This window comes from Carassius auratus, chromosome 17 (assembly GCF_003368295.1).
Source record: "Carassius auratus strain Wakin chromosome 17, ASM336829v1, whole genome shotgun sequence".
NCBI lineage: Eukaryota > Metazoa > Chordata > Actinopteri > Cypriniformes > Cyprinidae > Carassius > Carassius auratus.
In genome coordinates this window covers 4,174,034-4,195,349 of record NC_039259.1, presented here as the reverse complement: position 1 = coordinate 4,195,349, position 21,316 = coordinate 4,174,034, and the positions used below count along the sequence as shown (strand labels likewise).

The 21,316-nt window shown below is 39.9% G+C and overlaps 4 non-coding genes across 4 annotated transcripts; all 4 read right to left on the bottom strand.

Moving 5' to 3' along the window:
• Nucleotides 1-16,666: 16,666 nt before the first annotated feature.
• Nucleotides 16,667-16,785, bottom strand: LOC113117954 (5S ribosomal RNA). Its single transcript, XR_003294253.1, has one exon. It is a non-coding gene; the product is annotated as a 5S ribosomal RNA (ribosomal RNA).
• Nucleotides 16,786-17,987: 1,202 nt separating this feature from the next.
• On the bottom strand, nt 17,988-18,106 carry LOC113117953 (5S ribosomal RNA). Its single transcript, XR_003294252.1, has one exon. It is a non-coding gene; the product is annotated as a 5S ribosomal RNA (ribosomal RNA).
• Nucleotides 18,107-19,308: 1,202 nt separating this feature from the next.
• LOC113117978 (5S ribosomal RNA) lies at nt 19,309-19,427 on the bottom strand. The gene has a single exon (XR_003294274.1). It is a non-coding gene; the product is annotated as a 5S ribosomal RNA (ribosomal RNA).
• Nucleotides 19,428-20,615: 1,188 nt separating this feature from the next.
• Nucleotides 20,616-20,733, bottom strand: LOC113117960 (5S ribosomal RNA). Its single transcript, XR_003294259.1, has one exon. It is a non-coding gene; the product is annotated as a 5S ribosomal RNA (ribosomal RNA).
• Nucleotides 20,734-21,316: the final 583 nt, after the last annotated feature.

Here is a 21,316-nt window from a genome sequence, read left to right as displayed (position 1 = left end):
ATAGTTAAAAGGGACATTCAAAGACAGATTAAAGGAAAAATAAAGCTGGATAGGTACAGGTACAGACAGAAGATAGAGGCAACCCTGGTGTCAGGCAATTCTCGTGAGGCATGGCAGGGAATTAAGACCATGACCAATGTCCGCCACAAGGGCAGGGAGAATCCTTCCCTGATTATGCATGGAGGTAAGGGGCTGGAAAGGGCAAACCAGCTTAACAACTTCTTCTGTCGTTTTGAGGGTGACAGCGGTGCTGAAGCGGTGCTGCCCCCTCCATCCTCTGTTTCTGCATCTGTATTTAATATCAGACAATTGGATGTCTTTCACTTTTTTAGACGTTGTAATCCACGAAAAAGCCCTGGCCCTGACAAAATCTGTGGTAATATCCTGAAGCACTGTGCAGAACAGTTAGCACCTGTGTTCACTGACATTTGTAACTCTTCTCTTAATCTCTGTAAAGTCCCCATCCTGTGGAAAACATCCACCATTGTACCTGTGCAAAAACTGCCAAGACCCACAGAGTTAAATGATTTCAGACCAATTGCATTGACATCATTAGTTATGAAGTGCCTGGAACGGCTGGTTAAGCGGTACATTATATCACAAACTCACTATCTTATGGACCCCTTGCAAATTGATTATCAGTCCTCCAGGGGGGTGGATGATGCAATTCTGACATTAATGCACCTTTTGCATACTCATCTTGAGAAACCAAAGACCCATGCTAAGATTCTATTTGTGGACTTTTTATCTGCTTTTAACACCATGCAACCCAAAATACTTGCAGAAATTTTAGCCAGTGAATTCTCTCTTAACACAGGTATTATTTACTGGATCATGGATTTCCTTACCAGTAGAGTCCAGCGTGTTAGAGTGGGTTCATTTCTGTCTGATGTGAAGATAACATATATAGGCTCTCCACAAGGATGTGTCTTATCTCCTTTATTATTTATTTTATATACAAATTCATGCACTAGCACTTTTCAAAACAGGCATCTTATTAAATATGCGGATGACACAGCTCTTTGTGAGTCTGCTACAGGATGGGGATGTAGATCATGGGCCAGTTTTAGATTTCTTGTTAGAATGGTGCAATAAGTCACACTTAATTCTAAATACCACTAAGACCAAAGAAATGTCCATAGATTTTAGAAAGTCACAGCAAACAATCGATACTTACATCAATGGGGAGATCATTCAGGTCGTTACAAACTATAAATATCTTGGCATTGTACTGGACAACAAACTTAAATGGGACTCTTGGACTGATCTTTTGCACACTAAGACACAGCAAAGAATGTATTTCCTAAAGAAACTGTTTGTTTTAAATGTCAATAACAAAGTGCTTCAGATGTTTTATACTGCTTTTATTGAAAGTGTTTTAACGTGCTGTATCATTTGTTGGTTCGGAAATGCCACACAAGCACAGAAAAACATAATTAGAAAAACAGTCACTACTGCTAGCAAGCTACTTGGGGATAACATTACCAAGCATCGAACACATTTACAAGGACAGAATGTTGAAAAAAGCCAATAACATTGTATGCGATCACACACACCCATTAGCATCCCATTTTATTTATTACCATCTAGGCATCATTTCTGCCCGCCTCTTATGACCAAGAACAGATCAAAATTTTATTTTGTACCACAAGCCATTAAGGCGTTAAGTCAATTAAAATAAGCTATCTGTCCAGCTGGCAGGGTTAGACCCAATGGTATTTTTATTTGTATGTATGTATTTTAGTGTTTTGTAATGCATCGTATTGTTTTTGTTATATGTTGTCATGTAATGCCTTGAGACTGCGCCGCAAACCCAATTGCCCCACGGGGACAATAAAGTTCTTCTACTACTATTACTAGATTCACATTGATTATATACTTGATTGATTAAAATCTTACTAATTAAAATCTTCCACAAACGCACGAGGGCTTGAATTGCGTGCAGAGGACGTCACTCGTGCGCTGGAGTTTGAAATGAGCTCGCGGGCTCACGTTTCCTCGTGTCCAATTTAGTTTTCCTCTCGAGGAAGTGATTTACTTCACACACAAGCATCAGTTGTATGCTCGGTTATTACTGCCATCGATTTGACGCCATAGAGGCTGAGCTGTCCTTTGTCACACCGCAAGCAGATATATGGCACAGAGAAGGAAAAAACACAAAAATTCTATATGCGGATGATTCCACCATTTATGCCCCAGTAACGTCACTTAATGGTCCCAATGTGGCAGCATTGGGCGTGCTTTTTTAAATTTTTTTATTTTTTTATCAAAAAGAACATAATTAATATTTACATGAAAAAAATAATTCAGTTTCACATCCTTACATCTTCAAACGTAAATCATATTTCAACCAAGGCATATAGGACTTAAGCTATAGAATCAGTACACATATACATCCTTCAAAATAAACCTTAAACAAAACAAAGATTACCCACAGAGCAGGACAAAACAACAAAATTTACCCAACTCATTACTCTTTTTTTTTTTTTTTTCAAAACTTTAAACACAACCCTTTTTTCCCTTCTATTATAATCAACTCACTCCCTTCCACAAATGCTCTTTCAAATTCCTCATTAGGCAAGTATTTCCACATTAAATACACATTTTTCCTAAAGATCATTTTGAACATTGCCATTACATCCACTTTTTTTCTATCATAATATGCCATGTTCCTCCTTACCCATATCGCATATCTAGCATTACTTAAAAGCATGTTCCATAAGTTCACTTTACTATCCTTTTTATTCATGTTTATCCCAAACAAAAACAACTTTTTCCATTCCTCCCCTGCTACATCTATCCCCATTCCTTTTTTCACTAACACTTTTACTGCAGCATGAAATGCTTCCAGCCCTTTACATTAAAAAAAAAAATGTTCATCAATGTTTCTGGCTCTGTCTCACAAACATCACACTCTCGATTTACATTTCTGTTCATTTGATGAATCACCACCTTTGTATATTTTCTGCTATGCCTTAATTTGAAGTTCAGGTTTTCACAGTCCAGTCCATTGTATTTCACATTTAAGTTCTTCCAAATCATCTTTACATTTATTACAGGGAATACTCTTGGCCATACCTCCTCAGATACAGGTGTTTTTATTTCCTTTTTCACCATCATCTTGTAAATTATTTTAACGTTCAATTCATGCAAAAACATTTTTTTTTTCCTTTTTTGTCCAAAACATACATTTCAGGAAATCCCCAATCTCCTACTTTCACAGTCTCTCTCTCAATCCTTTGTGCCCACCCTTCTGGTAGGCTTGTTTTGATATTTTCACATTCACAGTCCACTTTAGATATTTCAATTTCATCATCCCATCCCACCACACAATCATATATAGCCCTATTTGGCAAAAAACCTTCAACATAGTCATATGCCATATCTTTCACTTTTCTAACTCCTGCTCTCATAAACAATTTATTACAAAGAGTTTTCTCTCTCCTCTTTATTTTTGGGTTCAGAAATAATGGCTGGTTAAGCACTTGATTCATATTATCGCAATCATAATTAACATTAACTAGAAACTCAGCCCAAGCACTAAACACTTCCCGAACAAACTCTGCCATTTTTCCAGTCATAGGTTTTTAAAAGCCATAAACAATCCTTCCTTACCACATCCTCCCCCTTCATTTAAATAGGTTTTCATATATCCCTTCCACCCATACTATGCTTTGTCACATAAATACTTTTTTATTGTTTTAACTTTGATTGCCTTCCTCTTAACCTCTTAATCTACCAACCTCAGACTCCCTTCCTCATAATCTGCTATCAATGTTTTTGTTGAAATTTTGATTCCTTTACCTCCCCACACAAACGTATTCATAATCTCTTTTATTTCGTTCAATACCCATTCTGGTATACTAACTGCTCCCATCACATAGTTGCATTTAGTAAGTATTAATGAATTAACCACAACTACCTTTCCTCTTAGTCTTAATTCTCTTTGCCTCCAGAAATTTAATACTTGTTTGATTTTGTTTAAAACCCCAGTCCATGTTGCATCTCCAGCCTCCTTCATATCTACTCCAATATATACTCCTAATATTTATAAATGATCTTTCACTATTGATAATTGATAGTTTAATCTTACGGCCGTTTGCTGGACAAACCACTGTTTGATTTGCAGTAATTTACAGTAAGAGATATCACAATAATTGATATGAAGAATGGAATATTGACATATTAATAAATAAGTTACAGTGCCCTGTAATGATTTATTGATGAATGCAATTGAGCTATTTTTCATAATCAATAAAATTTAGTGTAACTGTCATATGAGATATATATTAATCATATTCCTGATTAATTATTCAAATTCCCTATATATCATTTGAGTTAATTATTCTGTACAACTCATTGTTGTTACAACACTTACTCCCCCATACGGAATTGGGATACCTCTAATTTCATTATCATTTTTTATCAGAGATGCTAGCGGTTCTGCTGTTATTGAATATAACAATGCAGATAGTGGGCACCCTTGTCTGACAGACCTTTCTAATGGAAAGGGATCAGTTAATACCCCGTTGATTTTAACACAGCTTCTAGCATTGTCATATATTAATTTTATACATTTTCTTATCCTCTCTCCAAATCCATATCTTGCCATTGTCTGCTCAAGAAAACTGTGTTCCACCCTATCAAAGGCTTTATTCAAATCCACAGATAAAACCAATCCCCCTTTCCTGTCTTTTCCCATATTTTCAACAACATCCCTTATTGTACAGATGGTATCCGCAATATCTCTCCCCACTATGCTGTACGCTTGGCTTGGCGACACAATACTCCCTACTACCTGTTTAATTCTATTAGCTATAATTTTTAATTAAAATTTTATAATTGAGTTTAGCAGATTTTCCAACTTCAATGGATTCCCTTCATTTTTATATAATATGGTTATTATTCCTAAGCCCGTAGATGTCGGCATTTCCTTCCTCTCTTCCATATCTTTATACACTTTTAACAATATTGGCGCTAAGGTCCCTATAAACGTCTTGTAAAACTCATGAGTTAAGCCATCCGAGCCAGGACTTTATATATAATTAATTTATTGTGTGATGCCCACTAAAAGTGTTATCACATTTGTGGTAGTTTCTGAAATTTGAAAATGAATGTTTTCGAATATTTGTTCAGAGGTAATTTACCTGGTTCCACCATCCTTTGACTAGGACGTTATATAGAGGAGTAATTGTGGAGTTCGCCAGCAGGGGGTAGTGTGGCATTTATTGTGCTCCACGGGGCTTTACGTCAGTTTTGTCCGCTTTGCGATTTTCCTCTTTCTGCTGAGCGAGACGAAAAACGGACGCAGAGTTTGCATGGTCTCATTTATTTCTCCTGTTTTCAGAGAGAGCATATAAGCTGTTTATGTGGTGCCAGCCGGTACCTGTAACAGTTTATTGGGGGCTCGTCCGGGATCACTCCCACCGTGTGGCCGGAAGCTGATCCAGTGATACTGCAACCTTGGACCAAAAGTGACCTGATGTAACTAGCGAGCTGCAGCCAGCGGAAAAAGATCTCCAGATACCATCGATGCCGTCTATGGATGAAGAGGTTACCTGTAATGAATGAAGACTAATGACTGTGCTGTGCTAAAATCAACACCCATCAAGAACAGAGCGTGAATTGTGATCCTGGGCTCTCGTGACCAAGTGCGAGGAATTGGGAAGCAGTATGGCGGATGGTGAGAGGAAAAGGTTGGTGTGGGCCATCAAAAAGACTCTTCTCACTCTCTCTGTAGATGAACTGTTCCAGATTGCCAAGTCAGTGGGTCCAGTGCCAGGAATTGACGAGTCTCGCGTCAAGTTGACTGATGAGGAGGGTTGTTTTGAGTACATTTGCAGTTTCATGTCCAGTGAGCCTTTACTGGAGTTAGAGGATTCTGGGATGGCACACTTATTAAACTTAAGGGAATTAATTGACATAGTCATTCAGGGTCGTGCTTCACAAGTTGCTGTAGCAATTGATGTATCTGGCAGCGGGGATGCAAGTCATGGTAATGTTAACCCAACTGATGATAGTGATACTACCGATATTGGGATTACTAATTCAACTCACATGACACTATCTACGGCTAGTGACACACATGACACAGAGCTGCAGAAAATACTTCCTAGTTATGAGGAGCTGAGTAAGAAAAGTATGCAGTGCACACACACACCCACTCCACAGTCTGTACCTCAGTCATCTGTAAAGATAGGATACACCACACAGAGTAGTAAAGTAGCAGGCAGCAGAGGTTTAAGTGAACACACGACACCATTAACACATGACAAGTTGTTCTCCTTAAAAGAGTTGTCTTACCTTCATCGCAGGGAACTGAAGATCCAGGGGGGTCAGATTGGGGACCAGGGGTCAGATCTAAGCTATAACAGTGTCTGTCGGCAGATGGAAGACGGTTTAAAGGAACAGTTCAGTGATGCAGAGGTTGTAAGAGCCGTCCTCAAAGTCATCAAGCCAGGAACTTTTAAAGACATGTTGATGAATAAGGATGATCTAACTATAGAAGAGCTAAAAGCGTTCCTCCACTCCCACCTGGGTGAGCAAAGTAATACCGAGCTGTTCCAGGAGCTCATGTGCACCAAACAAAAAGACAATGAGACACCCCAACAGTTCCTATACCGAGTTATAGGACTTAAGCAGAAGATCATGCTGGCCTCCAAACATGCTGACACAGATGTCAAGTATAGTGCAAGCACAGTGCAGGATGTGTTTCTCCACACCGTATATCAGGGCCTAGGTCATAAACATGATGATGTCCGCAGAGAGCTGAAGCCATTGCTTGGGGACCCCAGAGTATCGGATGAGACAATCTTAAAACAGATGAAGAAAGTGATGTGTGATGAAAGTGAAAGGCAGCGAAGGCTAGGTCCCGCCACCCGTCAAAGACTAACAAATGTGCACAGTGCTCAGTCTGAAGTTAATGCTGCACAGTGTCCTAGTGTAAAGGAGAAGGTGCCAAAAACAGATGTGATCCAGCAGTTAACAGAGAAACTTGAACAGCTTACAAGTACAGTTGAGCTCATGAGACAGTCAATGCAGACACAAGTTACAGGACAGTTCAGCCACAATGGAAAAGGTAGAGGAGACCGCAGGAGAGAGAAACCATATGGCTGTGACAAGTGTGTGGAGCAAAATCGTGCCGACTGCCCTCACTGTTTCCACTGTGGTGAAGAAGGTCACCGGGCAGTGGGCTGTCTAAAGAGACCAACACGGCAGGGAAACTGGAGCCGGTCTCTGCCGAGGGACAAACAGTGACCGGGTCTCAGCAATCGTCCCAATCTGACACTTGTCATACTGATCAACCTGGAATTGAAAGACTGGAAAAAAACAAAATAATGGAAAAGAGACGGAAAGAAACAAACAAGACAACCAATCCTTTCCCTTATGACTTACCTCACAGCAAAGGGGAACATCTAGCCAAACTCATTGGAAGGAAAGCTCTCACCCATTGTAACCTTAATGGATTAGCAGTCAGTGCTCTGTTAGACACTGGTGCTCAAGTGAGTATGATTGATAGAGACTGGAAGAGTAAATATCTACCTGACACTCCTGTTAGGGCACTCAGCGACATTATAGGTGACGAAGACGAGTTAAGGGTGTATGCAGTGAATGGTGACGCCCTCCCTTTTGATGGCTGGGTTGCCCTTACAGTCAATTTGATGGGGAATGAGGACCCTAATCTGTCAATCACTGTGCCTTTTCTTGTCAGCAGTCTTGCTCTGGAGAGACCACTGTTGGGTTTCAACGTGCTGGAAGAGATGATACAAAAACAACCTGAAAAGCTGATTTCAACCCTTGTCGTTCTACTCTGTAATGCCTTGTGTATACCAGCAGAGAAGGCAGAGCTAATGGTGAGCTTCATCCAAGCCAGCAAACCCTCTGTGCAGTGCGGGCTCCTACGGACAGGCAGACAGGACATGGTTATCCCAGCAGGTCAGGTAGCCTGGGTTAAGTGCCAAGTCCCTCCCCTCATGAGTTCATCTGACACAGTCTTCCTATTTGAGCCTGATGATGATAATGTGCAGTTGACAGAACTGGACGTGGGTGAAGGTCTGTTGGAGGTACAAAATCCAAGAAAACCTTATGTAGCTGTACCTGTGGGTAACAACACTAAACATGCAGTAACTCTTCCAAGAAAGACAGCACTTGGTGGCATCCACTGTGTTGAAAAAGTGATCGCAACAGACTCACCTGAAGCACCCGAGCCCACAGTGACTGTTAACAGTGCCGTATCAACACCTGTTGACGCCCATCCATCATCATGGCAACCTCCCATCAACCTCAGTCACCTTGATGATAAACAAAGGGAAAAAGTCAACAAAATGCTGTGTGAAGAAGCCGGGGCTTTCGCACGTGACGGCGATGATATTGGATGCATACCAAGCTTACAAATGTCGATTACCCTCACAGATGAGATTCCTGTACAGAGAGCATACTCAGCAGTCCCGAAGCCACTGTTTAAAGAGGTAAAGGAGTATGTGCAGGAGCTGCTGATGAGAGGCTGGATTGTTAAATCTAAGTCCCCTTATGCTGCCCCAGTTGTCTGTGTTAGGAAGAAGGATGGCAGCCTACGTCTTTGTATCGATTATCGGCTACTGAACAAAAAGACTGTGCCTGATCGACATCCACTACCCAGAATACAAGACCTGACAGACACACTGGGGGGCTACACCTGGTTTAGCATCCTAGACCAGGGTAAAGCTTACCATCAGGGTTTCATCGCCGAAGGTTCACGTCACCTTACTGCCTTCGTCACACCGTGGGGCCTCTACGAATGGGTCCGTATTCCATTCGGACTCTCAAATGCCCCAGCAGCATTTCAGCGGAGCATGGAGGAGGTGCTAGGCCCCCTCAGGGATGAATGTTGCATCCCTTATCTGGATGACGTGCTCTGTTACGCGAGAACATTCGATGAACATGTGGAGGCCCTCCGCAAAGTGCTCCAGGCTCTTCAACATCACGGAGTAAAACTGAGACCTGAAAAGTGTGAGCTTTTCAGACACGAAGTCAGATACGTGGGGCGCCTTGTGTCAGCTGATGGTATCAAGATAGATCCACGGGACCTTGAAGCAGTCAAAACCTTGACAAGCAAGACACCACAGACAGTTGGCGAAGTAAGGAAACTGACCGGCTTCTTGGGATATTATCGCTCCTACATCCAGGATTTTTCCAGGATCGCGAAGCCAATCTATGAGCTTCTCCAAACTAAATCGGGGAAAGCCCAGATTTCAACATGTGGGAAAACCACCAAACGCCCACAGCTGCCTTCACGACAGCCTGTTGACTGGACCACTCAACATCAGGAAGCTTTAGAGCAATTGGTCACTCTCCTTATAACCCCACCTGTCTTAGCGTATCCTGATTTCAGCCTACCTTTCACGCTGCATACAGACGCCTCAGACCAGGGCCTGGGGGCTGTCCTCTATCAGCGCCAGAATGGGAAGCTAAGAGTCATTGGCTATGGCTCGAGGACTTTGACACCTGCTGAACGTAACTACCACCTGCACAGTGGAAAACTGGAGTTCCTCGCATTGAAATGGGCTGTGTGTGAAAAATTCCGGGACTACCTGTACTACGCTCCCCATTTCACTGTGTACACGGACAACAACCCACTGACCTATATCATGAGTACAGCAAAACTCAATGCTGTTGGCCATCGGTGGGTGGGAGAACTCTCAGATTTCCAGTTCGACATCAGGTATAGACCTGGAAAATCAAATGTTGATGCAGACACACTCTCTCGGCTCCCCTTGGACATGGGGCAATATGAGGTGGCTTGTACAGAGGAGTTCTCGAACGAGGCAGTGCGTGCCACATGGGATGGGAGTCAGGCTGCAGAACGGAAGGATGTGGCCTGGATTGCAGCACTTAACATGTGTTCACTGGATTCTCCACCACAACCTCATTGTCACCTGCCAGCTATCAGCCATGATGATCTTGTTAAGGCTCAAAGAGAGGATCAAGCCATAGGCAAGATTATAGAGTTAAAGGAGTCAAACACAAAACTGACAGATGACATACGCAGAACTGTAAGTGGAGCCACCAGAAAGCTGCTGCATGAGTGGAGTAAGTTGCAACTTGAAGATGGCCTCCTTTACAGAAGGACGATCCAGGTAAAGCAGTTAGTCCTCCCTTTGAAATACAGGCCGATTGCTCTGAAGTGCCTACACAATGAGATGGGTCATGTAGGCACAGAAAGAGTGCTCCATCTTGCTCGGGAACGATTTTACTGGCCCTTTATGGCTAAAGAAATTGAAGACTATGTCACCCAAAAATGTCCCTGTATCAAGTCTAAGAAACCCACAACACACACGAGAGCTCCTATGGGCAGCATCACATCTAACTTCCCTTTAGAGCTTGTGTGTATTGACTATTTGCATCTGGAAACCAGCTGTGGGGGATATGAATATATTCTAGTAGTGCTTGATCATTTCACTAGATTTGCCCAGGCATATCCCACAAAGAACAAGAGTGGGAAAACAGCTGCTGAGCGCATCTTCAATGATTTCATACCCCGGTTTGGATATCCATCCAAACTACATCATGACCAGGGTCGTGAATTTGAGAACAAACTGTTCCAATCATTACAGCAGTTGTCAGGGGTTAGCCACTCGCGGACGTCACCTTATCACCCACAAGGCAATCCAGCTGAGCGCCTGAACCGCACCATTCTCCAGATGTTAAGAACATTGACTGATAGTGAGAAACTACGGTGGAAGGATCACCTCCCGCATGTTATACATGCATACAATTGCACCAGACATGAGTCAACCGGCTACTCACCGTTTTTCCTTCTCTACGGACATCACCCACATCTCCCAGTCGACTTGCTGTTTGGATTGGTCGGAGAAAGAGAATCATATTCACCTACAGGATTTGCTGAAAAATGGGCTAAAAAGATGTCAGAAGCCTACCGCATTGCTGCCGAGAATAGCAAAAAGTCCAGTGCAAGGGGAAAATTGACGTATGACAAGAAAGCAAGGGGGGTTGTACTGCAACCAGGAGACAGAGTTCTGGTCCGGAACCTCAGTGAACGTGGAGGGCCGGGAAAATTAAGGGCATACTGGGAGAAGACTGTATACATAGTCGAACGTCAACTCGCTGAGAACCCAGTGTACATTGTCTGCCCTGAAACTGGAGACAAAAAGAAAAGCAGGACACTGCACCGTAATCTCCTTTTGCTGGTGAATGACTTACCTGTCGATGTCACTCCATCTGACACCAGATCTATTCCTGAGAAGAAAACACATAACAGACAAAACCAAGAGAGAATGACAGACACCCAAAGACGAGCAGACACCAGTGATGACAGTGAAAATGATTCAGATAATGATTCTGGCTCGGGATACTGGTTAAGGAGACCGACTGAAAGGATAGAGGAAAGACCTGTTACTTACCAGGAGCAACTCACCAGGCATCCAGAGATTCGGGGGTCAGAACCATCACCTGTAAGGAGAGAAAATAATACTGTACCTGAACACTTACCAGATCCTACTGGTGAAAACCAACCTTTACTCACTGTACCTGTGGAAGGGGAGGAAAACAATGGGCAACAAGACTGTGACTCAGAAGCTCGACCTTTGACTCCTCCTGTAGATCACACTCAGTCAGACTTCAGAAGGTCAGCTCGGGAGAAAAGGCCACGTCGTTTTCTCACATATGAGTCATTAGGTGAGCCATCAGTCCAGACGCACGCCACAGTTAACTCAGTGCCTGGATACACCGCACCCTATATACCTGTCATAGAAGCATCACATCACACTACACATGCACCCTCAATCTTTCCATACATCCCGCCTCTTTGTATGCCATATTCACACCCACTCCTTTACTCCCAGACAGCATACATGCCATACCCTTACCAAGCACCAGCCACATACATTCCACCTACTAAGCTTGTTTGTTGAATAGAGGTTTGAGAGTCAAGGTTAAAGATTGAAAAATAGTTAAACTGTTTTGAGATAAAGATTTTTGGAAATGTCGGGAGCCATTCTTCTCTGTCAGGGAGCGTGTGATGCCCACTAAAAGTGTTATCACATTTGTGGTAGTTTCTGAAATTTGAAAATGAATGTTTTCGAATATTTGTTCAGAGGTAATTTACCTGGTTCCACCATCCTTTGACTAGGACGTTATATAGAGGAGTAATTGTGGAGTTCGCCAGCAGGGGGTAGTGTGGCATTTATTGTGCTCCACGGGGCTTTACGTCAGTTTTGTCCGCTTTGCGATTTTCCTCTTTCTGCTGAGCGAGACGAAAAACGGACGCAGAGTTTGCCTGGTCTCATTTATTTCTCCTGTTTTCAGAGAGAGCATATAAGCTGTTTATGTGGTGCCAGCCGGTACCTGTAACAATTGCATCCTTTATTTCTTCAATACTTATATATTTTTCACACATATTCTTCTCGTCCTCATCTAGCTTTACATTAACATTACTCAAGACTGTTTTACACCCTCCCTCTTAAATAACTCTCTATAAAAATCCTCCACTTCTTGTCATGATCCCAGTTCTTTTTTTTTTTTCTTTTTTTTTCTCCATTTGCTGGTTCTTTATTTTTCTTTGCGCTCACTTACCTCTACTCTCATCATCTTCAGCTGTTCCTCGTTCTCCTCCGCTCACCTGCTCTCTATCTCCTATCATTAGGCTCTCTATTTCTAGCTCCGTCTCTCCATTCCCTGTTGGATTATTACAAACCCCTTTGGATGTTACTGGCGCTTTTTGTGCTTTTCCTACAGACTATTGGTCTTGTCCTGTCTTAGTCTTGTCGAATCGTCTGGAGAGTTTTTTATGGACTGTTTTGTTACCTGTCTTGTTCTCCGCCCAGTTATCTGCCTTTTATTTTCTAAATTAAGGAAAAACTTTGTACTTCTCTCTCCCTCCAAAGCATACTGAGCTCTGCTTCTTATTCTTATACCCTTGCTTTTTTCCTTTTCATATTCTTCTAATTCAGTTTTTAGCCTCATAAAGCCCTCTTCACTAGCCTGACTTCGTCATACTCATATTCTAGGCAGAATGTGAGTCTGATACTGCTCCATTGCACTTGAATTATGGGGCGTGTCTTAACCGAACCAGTTAAATAAAACCTCTGCACTCAGTTGGATAGACATACAACCAATCAGAGCAATGCAGTAAGAGACGTATGTTGAGCGACGCATAGTTGTCAACAGAACAGAGTTCAACTGCACGCACGCAAGCTGGAACTGGAAGAAGTAGGAAAGTAATGAGTGTAAACGATCTTTGCCGCTGTTGTAAAAGGAGCTTAAGAGTACTTACAAGCATGAATAACATTTTTGAGAGAAACACAAAAGGTGCATGTATATACGAACAAGATCTCTGTCTAGGATTAGATCTCAACAATAATGAAAATAAACATTATCGCATTTGTCGGCCCTGTCTCAACTTTATTACACGGTTGCAACGCGACTTGACTAACTCTAAAAAATGGAGAGACGACGAAAGAGCGCTCAAGTGCTCTTTGATGACGTGGGTGGTTACGTAACCGCAGATAGCCTGTCCATCATCGATTAAAGCCCGCCCTGGCAATTTGATTGGCTCGGCCTTCTGGGAGCCAAACATAATTACACCTCAATGGATCGAGTCCAGACCGAACTTCCCGTCCAAAAAATGTTGTGGGCGGGGTTCGGGCTGGCACCCAGGCTACCTCTTCACCATACTCAGGATTATTTTCTATTTTTTTAGCTTCTTCTTTTAAAGCATTTTCCAATACTTCAACTTTACTCCTCCTCATAAAATCCCTCTGTTTTGAGTATCTAATACTTCTTTTTTAAATTTTCCTTTTCATTTCCTCCCACCACCCACAAATATTTTCCTCATATACCAGGTTCTGCATTTCATAATTTATACATTTTACAATGCTTTCCTTATACGCCACTTCATTTAACAGATTTGAATTTAAACACCACACTCCCCCTCCCCTCTTCTCCTCGTAACACACATCTTTACTGTCATCATTGCATGATCACTTAAACCAACGAAACTATATTTCACATTTTTAACATATTTTAGTATTTCTCTTTTCATCAAACATAAATCTATACGACTCTGTTTCAAATTACCCATCACCATTTGTCTTCTCGAAAATTCTCTCTTATATGGATTCTCTTCCCTCCACACATCAACTATATCATTACTCCGCATCCACTCTAATAAGATCTTTCTTGACCCATCTGTTTTAAAATTGGCACTACTTGAAGCGTCCAGTCTCGTGCACCATACATTAAAGTCCCCAACCACTAAACACTTTCATTTACATATAGTCTTCATTTCATTAAAGACTTATTTTCTGTCAACCTATACATTCGGTGCATTAATATGTATAAGCCTAAACAATTCATTGCAAAACATAAATTCAAGCCCTAACAATCTCCCGCTTCCATCTTTATAAATCTGCTTCACATTTTGCACTCTTTCTCTTTTTGTCAAAATGGCCACTCCACAGGCATTCCCGTGACTTACATAAATTTCTCCCTCCCATTTCTTTTTTATATTATCCATAATGTCACCTGTCCAGTGCGTCTCTTGTAAACATAGCACATCAGCTTTTAACAATCTCTTCACCCTCTCAAACTTATTCATGTCTCTTAACCCATTACTGTTTAAACTCGCAATCTGCAAAACACCCCACATTATGATTATAAAAAAATAAAAATAACATGCCCCGGTTGTATACACAGACGGCAAAACTTGACTAGTCGATCGTGTATAACCCTGAAGTCTTCAGTCCCACTGAGCGTTTCAAACTTCGTTGAGTAAGGCAAAGATTGACGACATTGTTGAACTTAACTTTTAAAAACCTTGTCCCATCTGCAATGTCAGTTCCTGGCCACATTCTCCTCTTTATTTTAGAGGCTGCTGTTACTCCCCAATCCTTTAGTTTGTTCAATATTTCCTCGTCCTGAATGAACATGGGCAGTCCTAAAAAAGAAACGACCATCTCCAAGCAATCCACTTCTTTTACCATAACACAACTTTTTTTCATCATCAAACCATCCACATTTTCTATTTTGCTCTCACATCCTCCATTGTTAATTAATACTCTTTTGGAGACTTATATCTACAACCAATAACTCCTCTGCACTCTTCTTTCACGGTCTTCAACAGTTCCATCATTGTGATTCTGTCCTCCCCTTCCATCTCCACCAACACCGTCAGTTCTTTATCATAACTGTGCTCCTCACCTCTTGTGTCCCACATGTTTCGGTCTCTTTCCTTATCCAATTGTCCAGCCATTTCTCCTCCTTTGCTACTAGAAGTGTTTATGTGAAGTGTGAAGTTTATAGAAGTGATTTAGACGACCCCAAACTGTACGCACTGTTTTGCAACAATTCTTTCAAACAATTCAAAAGAACAAAATCTCCAACTCCACACAAGCAAACACACTCCTTCTCCCTCCTTGCTTCTCTTGCTGTTCCACTTCCTGTCACTGCTAAGAGCTCAGGGTGGTATGGCGTAAGCGAGTACAACACTCAAGAGCGAGCTATTTAAAGAAGACACACCAGCAGGCCAAAGAGAAACAGACCCTTTTCCACTCAAGTGTTTTCAAGGCTTTTAAAAGTCTTCTCTCTTTTTTAAATAGGAACTAAATTGAGGGAAATAAATAAGTAACAAAAAAATACACATTTTAATAAATACATACATTCAAAAGTCAATGTCGCGGTGACGCACTTTGTGTGGAAGTAATTGGGGGCCTATTTTTAACTTTATCATCAGGAATGTCATCTGGTTCAAATAAAACAAAACCAAACCAAAAATAAAATAAAAATAAAAGTCAACACATATTGTGGTTAGGCACTTTGAATGTAATTTGGGGTGAATTTAGTGATTTATAAACAGAAATTTCAAACATGGTTAAATTAAATTAAAACAAAATGTTTAAATGTATTAATAAAATTAATATCAATGAATACAATCAATATTGCGTTGAAGCACTTTGACTGGAAGTAAATAGGGGCCTATTTTTGAACTTTAAAATCAGAAATGTCATCTGGTTAAAATAAAATAAAATAAAATAAAATATTGTGGTGATGAACTTTGAGTGCAGGTAATTTGTGGTGAATTTAGTTATTTTAAAACAGAAAGAGCATGCCTATATGTTTTACTAAAATTAATAAATATTTGCTGTCGAGTTTAATGCTTTTTTTTTTTTTTAGATGAAAAACTCTTGTCCTGTTTCCAAGTACTGAAAAAGTGCCAAAAAAGCTGAAATATTTAATTTGTTTACTTGCAAATCATTTGATCACACACCAACATCAGTGAAACATGAACATGAGACTGTGTTTGATTTTTTTGAACAACTAACTTTAAATCTAAGAGGGTACATCTCCTGTGTAGTTTGCCACTAAGGGGTACGGATGACAATCAAATTTGGGAAGCTCTGTCTCAAGCTGAAGAGAGGAGCGTCATTTCCAAAAGAGCACGCAGCGCTCAAGAGTTTGTAGTAGAGAGAGAAAAGGCCTGTCTATCGCCTCCTGCAGGAGAAAGGAAGAATGACGAGGCTGAGCTGTCCTTTGTCACACCGGAAGCAGAAAGATGGCACAGAGAAGGAAAAAACACACAAAAAACAAGAAGCAGCAAATCCATTTAGAAGTGTAAAGGAACTAGAATGAAAGCTGAGCCTTGGACAAGCGTGTTAGCTGAAGGAAAAGCAAAAGCTTACAGCACCTGGTATTCCCAGGCGGTCTCCCATCCAAGTACTAACCAGGCCCGACCCTGCTTAGCTTCCGAGATCGGACGAGATCGGGCGTGCTCAGGGTGGTATGGCCGTAAGCGAGTACAACACTCAAGAGCGAGCTATTTAAAGAAGACACACCAGCAGGCCAAACAGAAAAAGACCCTTTTCCACTCAAGTGTTTTCAAGTCTTTTAAAAGTCTTCTCTCTTTTTTAAATAGGAACTAAATTAAGGGAAATAAATAAGTAACAAAAAAATACACATTTTAATAAATACATACATTCAAAAGTCAATGTCGCGGTGACGCACTTTGTGTGGAAGTAATTGGGGGCGTATTTTTTACTTTATCATCAGGAATGTCATCTGGTTCATATAAAACAAAACCAAACCAAAAATAAAATAAAAAATAAAAGTAAACAAATATTGCAGTTAGGCACTTTAAATTCAATGTAATTTGGGGTGAATTTAGTGATTTATAAACAGAAATTTCAAACATGGTTAAATTAAATTAAATTAAAACAAAATGTTTAAATGAATTAAGAAAATTAATGTCAATGAAAACAATATTGCGTTGAAGCACTTTGGCTGGAAGTAAATAGGGGCCTATTTTTGAACTTTAAAATCAGAAATGTCATCTGGTTAAAATAAAATAAAATAAAATAAAATATTGTGGTGATGAACTTTGAGTGCAGGTAATTTGTGGTGAATTTAGTGATTTTAAAACAGAAAGGGCATGCCTATATGTTTTACTAAAATTAATAAATATTTGCTGTCGAGTTTAATGCTTTTTTTTTTTTTAGATGAAAAACTCTTGTCCTGTTTCCAAGTACTGAAAACGTGCCAAAAAAGCTGAAATATTTAATTTCTTTACTTGCAAATCATTTGATCACACACCAGCATCAGTGAAACGAGAATGCGTTTTTTTTTTGTTTTTTTTTTTGAAAAACTAACTTTAAATCTAAGAGGGTACATCTCCTGTGTAGTTTGCCACTAAGGGGTACGGATGACAATCAAATTTGGGAAGCTCTGTCTCAAGCTGAAGAGAGGAGCGTCATTTCCAAAAGAGCATGCGGTACTCAAGAGTTTGTAGTAGAGAGAGAAAAGGCCTGTCTATCGCCTCCTGCAGGAGAAAGGAAGAATGACGACGCTGAGCTGTCCTTTGTCACACCGGAAGCAGAAAGATGGCACAGAGAAGGAAAAAAAACAAAAAAAACAAGAAGCAGCAAATCCATTTAGAAGTGTAAAGGAACTAGAATGAAAGCTGAGCCTTGGACAAGCGTGTTAGCTGAAGGAAAAGCAAAAGCTTACAGCACCTGGTATTCCCAGGCGGTCTCCCATCCAAGTACTAACCAGGCCCGACCCTGCTTAGCTTCCGAGATCGGACGAGATCGGGCGTGCTCAGGGTGGTATGGCCGTAAGCGAGTACAACACTCAAGAGCGAGCTATTTAAAGAAGACACACCAGCAGGCCAAAGAGAAACAGACCCTTTTCCACTCAAGAGTTTTCAAGTCTTTTAAAAGTCTTCTCTCTTTTATTAATATGAACTAAATTAAGGGAAATAAATAAGTAACAAAAAAATACACATTTTAATAAATACATACATTCAAAAGTCAATGTCGCGGTGACGCACTTTGTGTGGAAGTAATTGGGGGCGTATTTTTTACTTTATCATCAGGAATGTCATCTGGTTCATATAAAACAAAACCAAACCAAAAATAAAATAAAAAATAAAAGTAAACAAATATTGCAGTTAGGCACTTTAAATTCAATGTAATTTGGGGTGAATTTAGTGATTTATAAACAGAAATTTCAAACATGGTTAAATTAAATTAAATTAAAACAAAATGTTTAAATGAATTAAGAAAATTAATGTCAATGAAAACAATATTGCGTTGAAGCACTTTGGCTGGAAGTAAATAGGGGCCTATTTTTGAACTTTAAAATCAGAAATGTCATCTGGTTAAAATAAAATAAAATAAAATAAAATATTGTGGTGATGAACTTTGAGTGCAGGTAATTTGTGGTGAATTTAGTGATTTTAAAACAGAAAGGGCATGCCTATATGTTTTACTAAAATTAATAAATATTTGCTGTCGAGTTTAATGCTTTTTTTTTTTTTAGATGAAAAACTCTTGTCCTGTTTCCAAGTACTGAAAACGTGCCAAAAAAGCTGAAATATTTAATTTCTTTACTTGCAAATCATTTGATCACACACCAGCATCAGTGAAACGAGAATGCGTTTTTTTTTTGTTTTTTTTTTTGAAAAACTAACTTTAAATCTAAGAGGGTACATCTCCTGTGTAGTTTGCCACTAAGGGGTACGGATGACAATCAAATTTGGGAAGCTCTGTCTCAAGCTGAAGAGAGGAGCGTCATTTCCAAAAGAGCATGCGGTACTCAAGAGTTTGTAGTAGAGAGAGAAAAGGCCTGTCTATCGCCTCCTGCAGGAGAAAGGAAGAATGACGACGCTGAGCTGTCCTTTGTCACACCGGAAGCAGAAAGATGGCACAGAGAAGGAAAAAAAACAAAAAAAACAAGAAGCAGCAAATCCATTTAGAAGTGTAAAGGAACTAGAATGAAAGCTGAGCCTTGGACAAGCGTGTTAGCTGAAGGAAAAGCAAAAGCTTACAGCACCTGGTATTCCCAGGCGGTCTCCCATCCAAGTACTAACCAGGCCCGACCCTGCTTAGCTTCCGAGATCGGACGAGATCGGGCGTGCTCAGGGTGGTATGGCCGTAAGCGAGTACAACACTCAAGAGCGAGCTATTTAAAGAAGACACACCAGCAGGCCAAAGAGAAACAGACCCTTTTCCACTCAAGAGTTTTCAAGTCTTTTAAAAGTCTTCTCTCTTTTATTAATATGAACTAAATTTAGGGAAAGAAATAAGTAACAAAAAAATACACATTTTAATAAATACATACATTCAAAAGTCAATGTCGCGGTGATGCACTTTGTGTGGAAGTAATTGGGGGCGTATTTTTTACTTTATCATCAGGAATGTCATCTGGTTCAAATAAAACCAAACCAAACCAAAAATAAAATAAAAGTAAACAAATATTGCGGATAGGCACTTTAAATTCAATGTAATTTGGGGTGAATTTAGTGATTTAAAAACAGAAATTTCAAACATGGTTAAATTAAATTAAATTAAAACAAAATGTTTAAATTAATTAATAAAATTAATGTCAATTAATACAATCAATATTGCGTTGAAGCACTTTGGCTGGAAGTAAATAGGGGCCTATTTTTGAACTTTAAAATCAGAAATGTAAGCTGGTTAAAATAAAATAAAATAAAATAAAATATTGTGGTGATGAACTTTGAGTGCAGGTAATTTGTGGTGAATTTAGTGATTTTAAAACAGAAAGGGCATGCCTATATGTTTTACTAAAATTAATAAATATTTGCTGTCGAGTTTAATGCTTTTTTTTTTTTAGATGAAAAACTCTTGTCCTGTTTCCAAGTACTGAAAACGTGCCAAAAAAGCTGAAATATTTAATTTGTTTACTTGCAAATCATTTGATCACACACCAGCATCATTGAAACATGAACATGAGAATGCGTTTGTTTGTTTTTTGAAAAACTAACTTTAAATCTAAGAGGGTACATCTCCTGTGTAGTTTGCCACTAAGGGGTACGGATGACAATCAAATTTGGGAAGCTCTGTCTCAAGCTGAAGAGAGGAGCGTCATTTCCAAAAGAGCAAGAGTTTGTAGTAGAGAGAGAAAAGGCCTGTCTATCGCCTCCTGCAGGAGAAAGGAAGAATGACGACGCTGAGCTGTCCTTTGTCATACTGCAAGCAGAAAGATGGCACAGAGAAGGAAAAAACACACAAAAAAACAAGCAGCAGCAAATCCATTTAGAAGTGTAAAGGAACTAGAATGAAAGCTGAGCCTTGGACAAGCGTGTTAGCTGAAGGAAAAGCAAAAGCTTACAGGACCTGGTATTCCCAGGCGGTCTCCCATCCAAGTACTAACCAGGCCCGACCCTGCTTAGCTTCCGAGATCGGACGAGATCGGGCGTGCTCAGGGTGGTATGGCGTAAGCGAGTACAACACTCAAGAGCGAGCTATTTAAAGAAGACACACCAGCAGGCCAAAGAGAAAAAGACCCTTTTCCACTCAAGTGTTTTCAAGGCTTTTAAAAGTCTTCTCTCTTTTATTAATATGAACTAAATTTAGGGAAAGAAATAAGCAACAATAAAAATATACATTTTAATAAATACATACATTCAAAAGTCAATGTCGCGGTGACGCACTTCGTGTGGAAGTAATAAGGGGTTTATTTTTAACTTTATCATCAGGAATGTCATCTGGTTCAAATAAAACCAAACCAAACAAAAAATTAAATATAAAAATATTGTGGTTAGGCACTTTAAATTTGATGTAATTTGGGGTGACCTTAGTGATTTAAAAACAGAAATGTCTTCTGGTTAAAATTAAATTAAGTTAAATTCTAAATAAATGAATAAAATATTGCGGTGACTCACATTGTGTGGAAGTAATTGGGGCATATTTTTAACTTTATCATCAGAAATGTAATCTGGTTCAAATAAAACCGAACCAAAAATAAAATAAAAAATAAAAGTAAACACATATTGTGGTTAGGCACTTTGAATGTAATTTGGGGT